This window comes from Bombus vosnesenskii, unplaced genomic scaffold (assembly GCF_011952255.1).
Source record: "Bombus vosnesenskii isolate JDL3184/JDL3185 unplaced genomic scaffold, Bvos_JDL3184-5_v1.1 scf7180000013410, whole genome shotgun sequence".
In the NCBI taxonomy this organism is placed as follows: Eukaryota; Metazoa; Arthropoda; class Insecta; order Hymenoptera; family Apidae; genus Bombus; species Bombus vosnesenskii.
Window position 1 is genome coordinate 36430 of NW_022883032.1, and position 11310 is coordinate 47739.

The 11310-nt window shown below is 34.9% G+C and overlaps 1 long non-coding RNA gene across 2 annotated transcripts; it reads right to left on the minus strand.

The window, feature by feature from the left end:
- Positions 1-5631: 5631 nt before the first annotated feature.
- On the minus strand, positions 5632-10495 carry LOC117237927. 2 transcript variants are annotated; one of them, XR_004494083.1, is made up of 3 exons: positions 9982-10495; positions 9094-9619; positions 5632-7874 (listed from the first exon to the last, which is right to left on the minus strand). It is a non-coding gene; the product is annotated as an uncharacterized LOC117237927 (long non-coding RNA). The 2 variants fall into 2 exon arrangements; XR_004494084.1 differs by lacking the exon at positions 5632-7874 and adding an exon at positions 8677-8916.
- Between the last annotated feature and the right edge of the window lie 815 nt (positions 10496-11310).

Consider the following 11310-nt stretch of genomic DNA (forward strand, 5'->3'; position numbering starts at 1 on the left):
AATTATCATTTTGTCAACCGAAGAGTTTTATATCCGTCAGTCTGTCAGTCAATTGTCAATATCGAAATCGAGTAAGATTTGAATAAATCATTACATATTGTTAATTTACTTTAATCCTCTCCCGTGCCAGTATTCCTGCACATAGCAGGTTAATAGTGGAGTTTATTGCTAGTTGCATTAAACGTCAGTTAACGCTACCTTCTCGTCGGCAACTAAATAGAACGTAACGGTAACAAAGTTTTTAATCTGAAGAAACCGTGTTTATAATTAAATTTTTACATTTTTCTTTAAGCTAATTTTTGACAAAGATGTATCAAGATAGTGACATACCTTATAAAATTTTGTATCAAAATAATTACGAAGCGAGTTATTTTTGTAACATGTTAGTGATTCAAACACTAGTTTTCTTTTTATATAAAGAAATCAGTTGCTCTTTTATACACAGAAATTACTTCCTTTTTTCAAATTCGAAAATGTTTCATTGTTTGAATAGAAAATTACTAATTTGTAATTTTTATTACAAAACAGTCCATAAAAAATAAAAACTCCACTAATTAGTGCCATTATACCAAAAAAATTCAAATAACTCGCATATTTTTTTCCAAAATTCCTAGCTACCTCAAAGCGCCCGATAATTTATGTAAGTTACCTACCGAAAGAATATACATGTATTGGGAATTTTTTGTACATATTGATTGCAATTACTTCTCGGGTTGGCTTTCAGCTTAGTGATTAATCATAAGACACGTAGTGAGCCGGCTGCGAATTAACCGTGTGGTTAATACCCGCCTCAATAATTAAATATCAAGCTTTATGCTGACGAACGTGGTTGAACGGTCGAGTAAAATCGAACTGTTCGACTTGAGAGATACTTCCAGCCAATAATTGGAATGAATTAATGACTCGTGAATCATATTTCCCATCGGATGCAAAATATTTTTTACAATCTTCGTTTAATCAAAGTACAAAGCTTTATGGGATACTAGGATCTTATAATTACAAAGCGTAATGTATCGATCGAAATGCATATATGTTCGAAAGGAAAGACAATTGTTTAATGTTATTGGTTCGTTTCTAAAATTGATTCGCGTTGTTCCAATTATTTATTTTTATCGTACGATTTGTATTCTTTGCGATATTCTTTGAGATCCAACGTGTACATTCAGCAAGCGTTCGTATATCTTCCTTCATGAGAGGTTCTTAATGAGTATGCCACCAATTGATGATCCTTAATTTACTTTCGAGATACTGACTCGTGCAACGTCGCAGAACTTTCGCTGCATAATTAATAAACTCTGCTGCATTTTAATTGTCGATCAATTAATCACGTGCTCCGGGTTTGGTGTAGTGCTTTCGGTGTTTTACATTTTAAGAATAGATCGACGAATGTTTATTGTTAATTTATATTTTTTGTCGCACATATTGTTTTGATATTCATAGCGTTAGAGAATGTCGGACTTGAGAAGTTTCGAGGTTATATTTAATCGAACGTTACTGTTATTAGAGACAGTTGATGGTAGCCGAGGGCCGCCAGATCTTCGTTTTCCTCGCCATTCCCGTGTTTGTAGCCATACGACTTGTGCGAGACATATCGTAGTTAGTATTTGTAAGGAATGTAGCTAATAATATCATGTACAATTCAACTCTACGATTTTCTTATTTTTACGTAATATTTTTTTCTACGCAACACATACTATTTTTATAGTTTTATATATCACAATCACAATATATGTAATAATATGAAAAAATAATATATGTATAGTGAATGATCTTATAATTGACAGTAAATTATAACTATAAGGAGTAGATTGATAGAGGGTAGAATATAACGAAGAACAAAGAGAGACCTGTAATTAAATCTATGCCTTCCTTGATTATTCTGAATGAAGTATTTAATCTAATACCAAGTATATTATCCAACAAAGTCCAACAAAGTACATATTGTAAACCAGACTTCGTAATATATAAACTAACAACCATAACTTCAGTAAAATAAAATCCCCAAAACATCACTAGCAATGGTGGAGAAAAAGAAAGAAATGTCTCTTGCGGTTGGAGAAAAAATTGCTCGGAGAAAAAAATCTTCGAAAGAGAACATTGTCGGCGAAGAAACGGGAAGGTTCCACTTGACTACCTTCCCAGGAGAAGTCTTTTGAGAAACCGAAGAGACCATCGCTCGTCTTCACGGTCTTCGTCGTTTTTTGCGCCGGCTTAATTCTCATCCTTCGGTGTTGCCTCGAAAGCGAAGCACGGATAATTTTAGCGAGTCACCGCGTGATGATACTCGTCCGTGTTTCTCACGTACTGCCTCCGATGATAGCACCACGTGGTGGTCATTAAAGCCTTGCGAAAGACGCGGAACGCGAGGACAGTCTCTTCTGAAAAGAGAAATATAATCCTGCTGCTGTTGCTTGTTTAAACTAACGAGACATAATCACTTTCCTGTGATTCGTGGGAAAATTTAGTCCCGGTAAGAAGGAGGGAGGAAAGGAGAAAAAGAGAGAGAGAGGGCTAACTGTTAAACTATGGTTATAGTAGATGCGTATTCGGACAAAAATAAATGGAAAGATAGTGGAAATGGATGTCGATAAGGATATCAATAAGATATCAATTGAATACTGCTTGTTTACGCAAAAGAGTAAATATTTTTTATTCCATTTCAGTTAGTTAATAAATATTCTATGCATTATAAGGATATATGTATATTAACAGCGACGCGTCGTCTTTGTTATAATGACAGATAATTCGCTGCTATTTACCGTAATTTATGACTGGGTCTTTGGCTTGGTAAGGACTTCGACAGGATGCTCGAGCGAATGTTTGGGAAGTCGATAACCAGCGATTCAAATTCGGTTCGAAGCCGAGCTATGAAATATAGATGATATCGACTGTTTAGACTATTTAGACTATACATAAGGTAATTTATTGATGACAAATGACCCGACGCTGCATTGTCAAAGACTAAAGACTTTGTCTAAACTGTAAAAGTTCACAGAGTGGGGAAGGTAGTGATGTCGTTTGGTAAGGGGACTATGCAGACTCGAAAACTACAAGTCTGCATCAATTCGGATCATAACCATTGTAATCCTCGAGACATCAGCTTTCGATCGACGTATCACACTTGCTCCTATTCATTGTCTGAAAAGAAGAATTACTGCGAATATTATGTCGTAATAAAATTACAAGTTTGTAAAATTGACGACTGGTGGGAGAATAAATTTTGGAGATTTCTCACTTTCGAATGGAACTTGCAAATGATAAATATTATTCCGAAAGATTCTTATTTTTTCATATTAGAAACTATAAGTATTACGTAATAACTTAAATAAAAAATAAACTTAATTCGCGCGTGGACGTCGTACCAATTTCGTCACGCATTCAACGATAAATACAGATGCATGAACGAGACTTGCTCCGGGATGTTCCAGAAGTGCTTCAAACTTGCAGATTCATCGCAATAATCATTACCAGTGGCAATGCATCACGTCGAACAGAACATCACATTTCTCGAAGAAACGCCCGCATCAAACTAATCCTAAATTGTTTTTGTACATTGCATCTCAAGATTTGATAATATTATTTACACAAGTTTACACAAGTTTACACAGTACACTTTTTGTAATTTCAAAATATTATCACATAGTCAATCTGAAAATTCTTCATAAAGATTCTCCATAATTCTTCTTCTACAGAATCATAAAATTATGTATTTCAATTAAATTAACCTATCAAGTAGCCAATTAATGCAGCGACAGTACGTCATCTGAATTATTCTTTCTTCAAACGCGCATATTTGTTGAGACGTTTGGATGTAAATTATAATTTATTGATCTACTATAACTGCATCAAGCATACAGGTCAGGGTCTGCAATTAATAGTAAGAATCATGCTACCATGCATACTTATGACATATGAATTTACCATATATATAGGTATTCCATGTTGAAGAAAAATTGACTTTGCATTTGTTGATAAAAGTAGAGGCAAATAATAATAGTAGGTGATACATACAAGCAATAATAATAAAAGGATACAGATAAATAATAAATTTCGCCAGTAAGAAAACAACGTGAGAAGGTAAAACGAAAAATTTCAATGAAAATGGAGAACAGCAAACGTGTAACATCAGAGATATCAAAAAGGAAAGATGAAATTCACCCAAGCGAAATACCATAGAATTCCAAGGTGTTCTTCAACCACGATTCCTCTTCAGGAATTTCTAGGATATGGATTGAGGTGGAGCTATTATACAAAGTTATATATGAAGATTACAAGAGAGTACACAATAATTCAAATTTCCTATTTCTCACAACGAAATAATTTATTAATTTATTACGTTGTCAATCTTAACAAAATTGTTTTCTATTTTATTTTGTGCCTAAATATGTGTTTTTCCATATTCTTCAAAGTTTTAAAAATATTCCTCGTTATGATATTAGAATAACGCCGATAAATATGAAAATATTGCTTGTCTTAACAATTATGTCTTCGGTTTTCACAAAACTTACTATTACTTATCAATTATTTAGAAGAGTTGTAACATCTTTGAACCTAACAGGTTGTTTTCTTTTTCAATTAAGCCATGTTAAAACCTTCCTATTTTAATCATAAAGTAACATTAAATTCTGAGAATCAGTAGAAATGTACTTATCATATTCTACTTCTGTGATTCTCACGTGCTGATACTTTTTCTTATAATTTTTATTGCGTGCCTTAGGCTAATGAAGCTTTGTAAATTTCAACATTATTATCTGGAAACTCATAATCATTTCCATATACACATCCAGCAGAGGATTCTATACACGAAGAAACGAGTGTCAAGCCTATCCACTGACGGAGACGAGGGAAAAAAATGGCGTTTCGTCAAGGACACGAGTCTGTCCCTCGAAGGGTAAATTACTGCCGTGGGCGAGGACCTCTCATAAAGCACTGCGCAAATTAAGTAGCCAAGGAAAAGGGGGAATAGCGTCATTATACATATATACATATATAGGAAGCGAAAGGAAATGCAGCGAGAGCCACGTCGAGGGCCACTCGTAATTTTTATGGAAATTATTATCACCGGTAGGAGGTAGGCTAGAAGTATCGTAAATTACGCCGGGTCGCGAGCTTTGCCTCGTCTAATTATTATTTGGCAATTAAACTTTACTCTTTACTGCGTGTGCACGCCTCCATGGATTCTCCTTCTCTCTCTCGCTCTTGAGTTCTGCCGTTCGAACTTAAGCATCCGGTATCGTAAAAGGCCAAAGAAAGATGGTTGTTATGAACGTTCGAAGACAGTGAACGTCCTGCTTCTTGTCGAAGGATATCGGTGATCAGCCTTTATGGCATCTCTGTATCGTTGAGATTTAATATGGTGTTTCGTAAAAATTGAATGGTTAAACGAATCGCCGTGTATTCTATTACACGATGGGCAATGTTGAAGTTGAGAAACAGTGTGTGTCCAAAAGCTGTTTTCGACAGACGGATGTACAATTTATGTTTTCTGTTCGTTGGGCAACGTAACTACAAATATATGACTTGGAGTTCTAAATTTTCATTTATGGGATAAGTCTTAACTGCAAAGGATAATATAGTTACCTATGTTAAAGAAGGCTAGAGAATGAATATAATTTTATTAGTGGCAGAAACTTTTATACCTTTATTTGGAATTTTGATTAGAATAAAATTAACTGATGTCGGTAACACTTGATTCGATTGACTTATATTTATTAACCTTCTGCCTTAATCAACCGAGTTAACTTGACCTGATTCCCATTTTTTCGTATTTCTATGTACTCTCCGAAATATCAATGCAATAATTTCCTACATAATAAAAATAACATCAAGATATTTTGTATGTTTCTTTATCCATATTTGCAAAATGGGAATAAAAAAGAAACTAAACGGGTTGTGTATTCCGTGTTTCAAAATCTACTACACTGCGTAATTATTACAAAAGGTACTTGTAAAATATGACATTTTTACATTTTTTATCGTGCATGGAAGTATTTTAGAACATAAAAGAATTATACATTTTGTCGACCGGAAGTCATAATTTTATTAGTTAAGGGGTTAAAGAAAATTTTCAGGGACGAAAGTTAAAAAGACAGAGGCTTCACATATAGTCTCGATTCCACTGAAGCAACATCGAACAAGTATCTTATTGCTGATACTGTTTTTTTAAAAAATCACCGTTAGTTGTCGAATGTTGCTTCAGTATAAAGCAAAATGTTTCTATAGATTGCTATTTTTTGAAAATGTTTCGAACTTGAAAATACGGAAATTAAAGGAGACAAAAGGTTGTCCGATGTTGTTTCGACGAAGACGAGACTTATGATTGAAAACATTTTCAATCTAACTTAAGCTTGTTCGTGAAATATATCCCAATAATTTTGATATTCTTGAATATTAACATTTCATTTGCCATTCATTTCAATGAAGCATCAATCATTCATCCATATATGTACATGAAGTAAAACGGTGCAAAGACAAAAACCATCAACTTGGGAATTTTCAAGGCAGATTCAATCAACGAGGAACAAGATAGTCCATAAATCCAAAAGAACAGATTCGAATTACCGTATAATCATTCCCGAGGCTCAAATTAATAGGTGCTGGCGACTAACGGAGTTTTCGCTCGAAATACTGAAAGTTCCAATAGCGCAGGCAAACGTTTAATTATTTTCCACCGTAGTATCATAATTACCCCTTCCATTGGTCGCTGTCTTCACGACTCTCCCAATGGAATTTTCTCCAGCTACGGTGGACGTCGCGAACAAGGAATAATATCTAAATTAATGCACGACAGGGTTCGCGTAGAATTATCCGATTAACGTCAGCGTGGCTAGCTGAATAGTATCAACCGAATGCTATAGAGGGTGGTCCGTAATTCATGATAAAAGTGGGGTCAGGAAAGCTCACTAGTTCAAAGTAAGACGAAAATCAAGAATACCAAAATTGCGTCGAAGACTTCGTTTTTGTGGAAATCGAGTTTGAAAATTTGTGAGGTACACGTGAACTTGATCAGCTCTCGGTTTGGCAGGAACGGACGAAATGAAAAGAAATTATTCTATGTGTCAAAATAAGATGAAGATGAAACATAAAATTCTGTTATTTAATACACCGTTTTGAAGAAAGTGGGATTTGAACACCTGCGTTAGTCAAGAATTAGTCCGGTATGTAGGTACTAGGCAAATTCTCTGAAATTGATTTTTTCGAAAATGAGGTTTTAGGTGAGAAGGTTTTGTTTTACATTTTCCACTCATTTTTACATGTACAATAACATCCTATCGATTATCTATTCCTATCTAATTGAGAATTAAGCAAATTTACGTATACTTTGCACAATAATATTGTTATTCTTGATTTTCGTCTTATTTTGACCCATAGAACCTCCCTGATCCCATGTGAATCATCAATTACGGATCACCCTATATATTTTACAAGCGTTCGCGTTCCGCCATGTTGCTCGACGTTATTAAGCAATCCATGTTCCTTCGTGTATTTACGTTTCCTTTTTTTCCATTACGTTTCTTTTCCTTCGACAAAATAAATTCGAAGATTACGCGGGACCGCGCACCGCTTAATAGATGTTGCATATAATTATCCAATTAGCATCTGTGTTCTCGACGGCGTAACACCGGCAAATTGTCGTTTAACACGGAGAGGAAGGTAGGACCGTGACGACGAGGAACCGAACATCGTTGTAAGTCGGTAGTGTTTTCACGTATCACGGCCTTGAAGATGCCATAGCCTCATAGCCATAGTGTCGGGCTTATCTTTGATAAACTGTCCCATGTTCTGCTTTCGCGATGTTGCTTCTATATTAGCTGAGTATAGAGCAATTGCTGATGCATTATCGTTGCAGGTTAAAACCTTCTAGATTTCGTGTTCTGAAAAGAATGTGCTGATTTTTAGATACGTAGTTGCATTGCAGGTATTGTGATAATTACTCTGTAGGAAGAGTGGTAAAGAACTGTAAAGATAATGGAGCGTGAAAAATTCTTTTGTTGAGAGGAGTCCGAGATTTTATTGTGATGCGTAAATGGCAAAAGATTGTTCAGTATGAAACAAAATTCTTTTTCAAATATGTTTATTATTGAATAAGGATTTTCAAACATTAGATGAATGGAAAAGATATATATAATAGCCTGTGGAAGGTTTTAGGATTTTTCTTAAAAATGTAGTTATAGGTGCAAAAAAGCAACATCGTAGAGTTACGTTTTTATAGAAATTTCAAAAATTCTCTGGTGTTTATTACCTACTTGTTTTGTCAATTTAAGTGGTGAAAAGAAGTGATTATTAATGGAACTTGCTTTCTTACTTTACGAACCAAATTTTACACACAAAATTAAGCCCATGCCCGTGCCTGTGTGAGACACGACCACAGACAACTGAACATTTTTCGCACTAAAAACGCAATCACGTTTTCGTATTTGATATAATCGTTTGTTTTATTTGCACAAAAGGCGTAGATGTATCACAAGTGAAGCGATGCTATTCTTATATTTCTAAAGTCACACATACTCTCTCCAATGGTAATTGCGGAAATATCTATCATGAAAGTGGCTACGTTAATCAAATGCTACTATAAGAACGAAAACTGATAAAAATAAAGGAATTGTACATTTTTATATATGATACTAACAATGCTATATATAGAATATAAATAATACTGATATACTAGATATTTACGCAGTCAAAAAAATATTCTCCCAACAATGTTTATAAAAACGTTTACTTTCATTCAGATCCTAGTTTGTGTTTTGTACTTTGTTATATTAATAATATAAGAAATGACATTAAAGTTACAAGATAATATATTATATAGCCAAAAAACAATGCAAAGTTAAAACCAAAATCGTGCATTTCTGACCGGTAAGACCGAAGAAAACTCCAAGTTAAGGGGTTAAGCTCTTCGACGCCCCATCTTTCCTAAAGAAGAAAAAGGAAAATTCGTTTCAAGCAAGCGTTACGCTTTCAACGAGAGAAAAAGGACGACGCAGAAAGGAGTAACACGACGCGACGACGTTCCTAATCTCTTTGAAAAACATCTCCTTAAGCCGCGAAGCACGTGTCGGCGCGAACGACGTCAGACAGGCGTGTACTCACCGTTCGATTCTCGTTCAGCTCTCTTTTCTACCATTGCCATTAACCAGCCTGCGCATTCGGTTTACCTCGTCAGGTAATGACACTGGTAAACGTAGGAACGCGTGTGCTGAGGAGCGGTGCGCGCGTGACCGGACTGAGCAAATTTGCTTTGGCCGCTTTCGTGCCCGAAGGATTCATCGAGCGTCCAATGTAAATTAACGAGAGCCAGGCCTCGAGGGAACAACCTGGAAATCCCGAGAAAAATCCGGCTCGTGCTGTCCCGAATCAACGTCAACAGAATTATCGCTTTTTAAAAGCAATTAGTGGCCGACGTTGCGTCAGATTGACAGTTAAAGATGGACTTTTTTGCATTGGACGATTGATACTTCTTCTCGGGTGTCCTTTTTTTAAATGTATGTTGTATATATATGTAAGTAGGATTTATGTAAGATTTTTACATTCTTGATTTGGGGACAGATTCACTGTATCGATGACTAAAAGTGCGTTTTTGGAGACATTTTTTAGAAACGTTGAATATTGTAAAGTCCTAGAAAGATATAAAGATGAATTGAGGACAGTGGACGCGGTTTTTGACAAGGTAGGTAGGAAATTTTTGTGTGACGCAAGGGAAAGCACTGAGAAGGGGAAGATATTAAAAAATATTCGATATATTGGATTCCAAAAATTATCAATTAAAAATCTCGTGTATCTTCTTAATAATTATTTGAAACTAAATCATTAGAAGAAGACATTAAAATATATAATATATATACTTCTTAATATGTATAATATTATATTATACTTTCGCAATTAGCACGGTAGATTGATAAAACTTTCACTTGAAATGCAATTGGAAACAATAAAAACAACGTTAAATTACAAAACTTGTTTTGCAAATGAAGTATTTACCCCGCGCTCGCTTGCGTTAACGTCGATCGATCAAAACTGAGAAAAAATACATTGCGCAGCGTATTAAAAATGGTGTTTGCGTGGTTCTGAGTCAGCGTAAAAGCCGCGTGTCGGCTGATCGTCCGCGTTGTCCCGTATTAGCGCAATCTTTGACGAGGTTCGCGTCGACTCACCGATATATCTGCGTGCCTTATCTCGATTCCTCGACAGGCTCGCGTGTTACGCACGTTTACGACGAAGATCGAGAGCTAGGAGAAATAAAACGAGCTTTCTTATCGTTGTACCGTGTCCGCAACGCCGGCTTTATTAGCGCGACGATAACCCGCGGGGCCTGTTGTCATTTAATGGCTTAACGAGCCTGGATTTGCACCGATATACTCGAATGACTGTTCGTTCCTTTGTAAGTACACTAAACGCTTCGAACGAACAAATTTCATTTTTCTCTACAGAATTTTAGATTATCGTGGTAACCGTGAAATATTATAACGAATCGATGGTGAAATTACCCGTAGAATTATTGTTAAAGTTTGGAGATTAGATTTGAGTTTAGATTTTGAGTTGTTTAGAGAGAAAATTTTTTTAGCTTAGAATTAACAAATTTAGGTTGGCACTTTTGATAGATTTCGACGTGACGATTATTACGAAATATCACCCAGTTTCTAAAAAATTCCCGCAGTTACATTTGATATTTCTTTCTTCCATTCCTTGTTACGCGATATTTGGTACTTCCACGAGAGAAATATTTATTATTTAATTTTTGACATAATTGCATTTAAAATATGTTGTTATTTATGCAAAAATGAGAAAAATTCCATAATCTTCCATAATATTCCATAATCTTTCAGTAAGGGATATCGATGGCTTACTGCACAAACATTGTATGCCCACATTTTGAGAAAATTAACTTTTTATATAGGACACGTAATTTCTAACTGTTACTTTAGGTCGTGTTTACAAATCAAATTTATATCTACTTGATAAATGTCATCAAAAACATATTTTTGTTTACCATATTTAGTATATATCGAAATATCTTCAAGAACTATCAATGACATTTGTAATTTTATGTTGATAAAAAGAATCAATGCACGATTCGCAATCACTTTTATAATAGCATCGATAAAGATAAGTACAATGCAAAAAGTATTTATTTAATTGTTAAGTACTATTGAACCTTTACAACTGCTTATCTCGAAAACGCTAAAAGTGGACATAAAATATTTGTGCATATAAATGTTAAAAAGAAATATGGAAAAGATCATCTAATCGTGATCATTTGAATGGAAAGTTGACTCCACATAAATCGTATGTATAAAATCAAGGAACTCG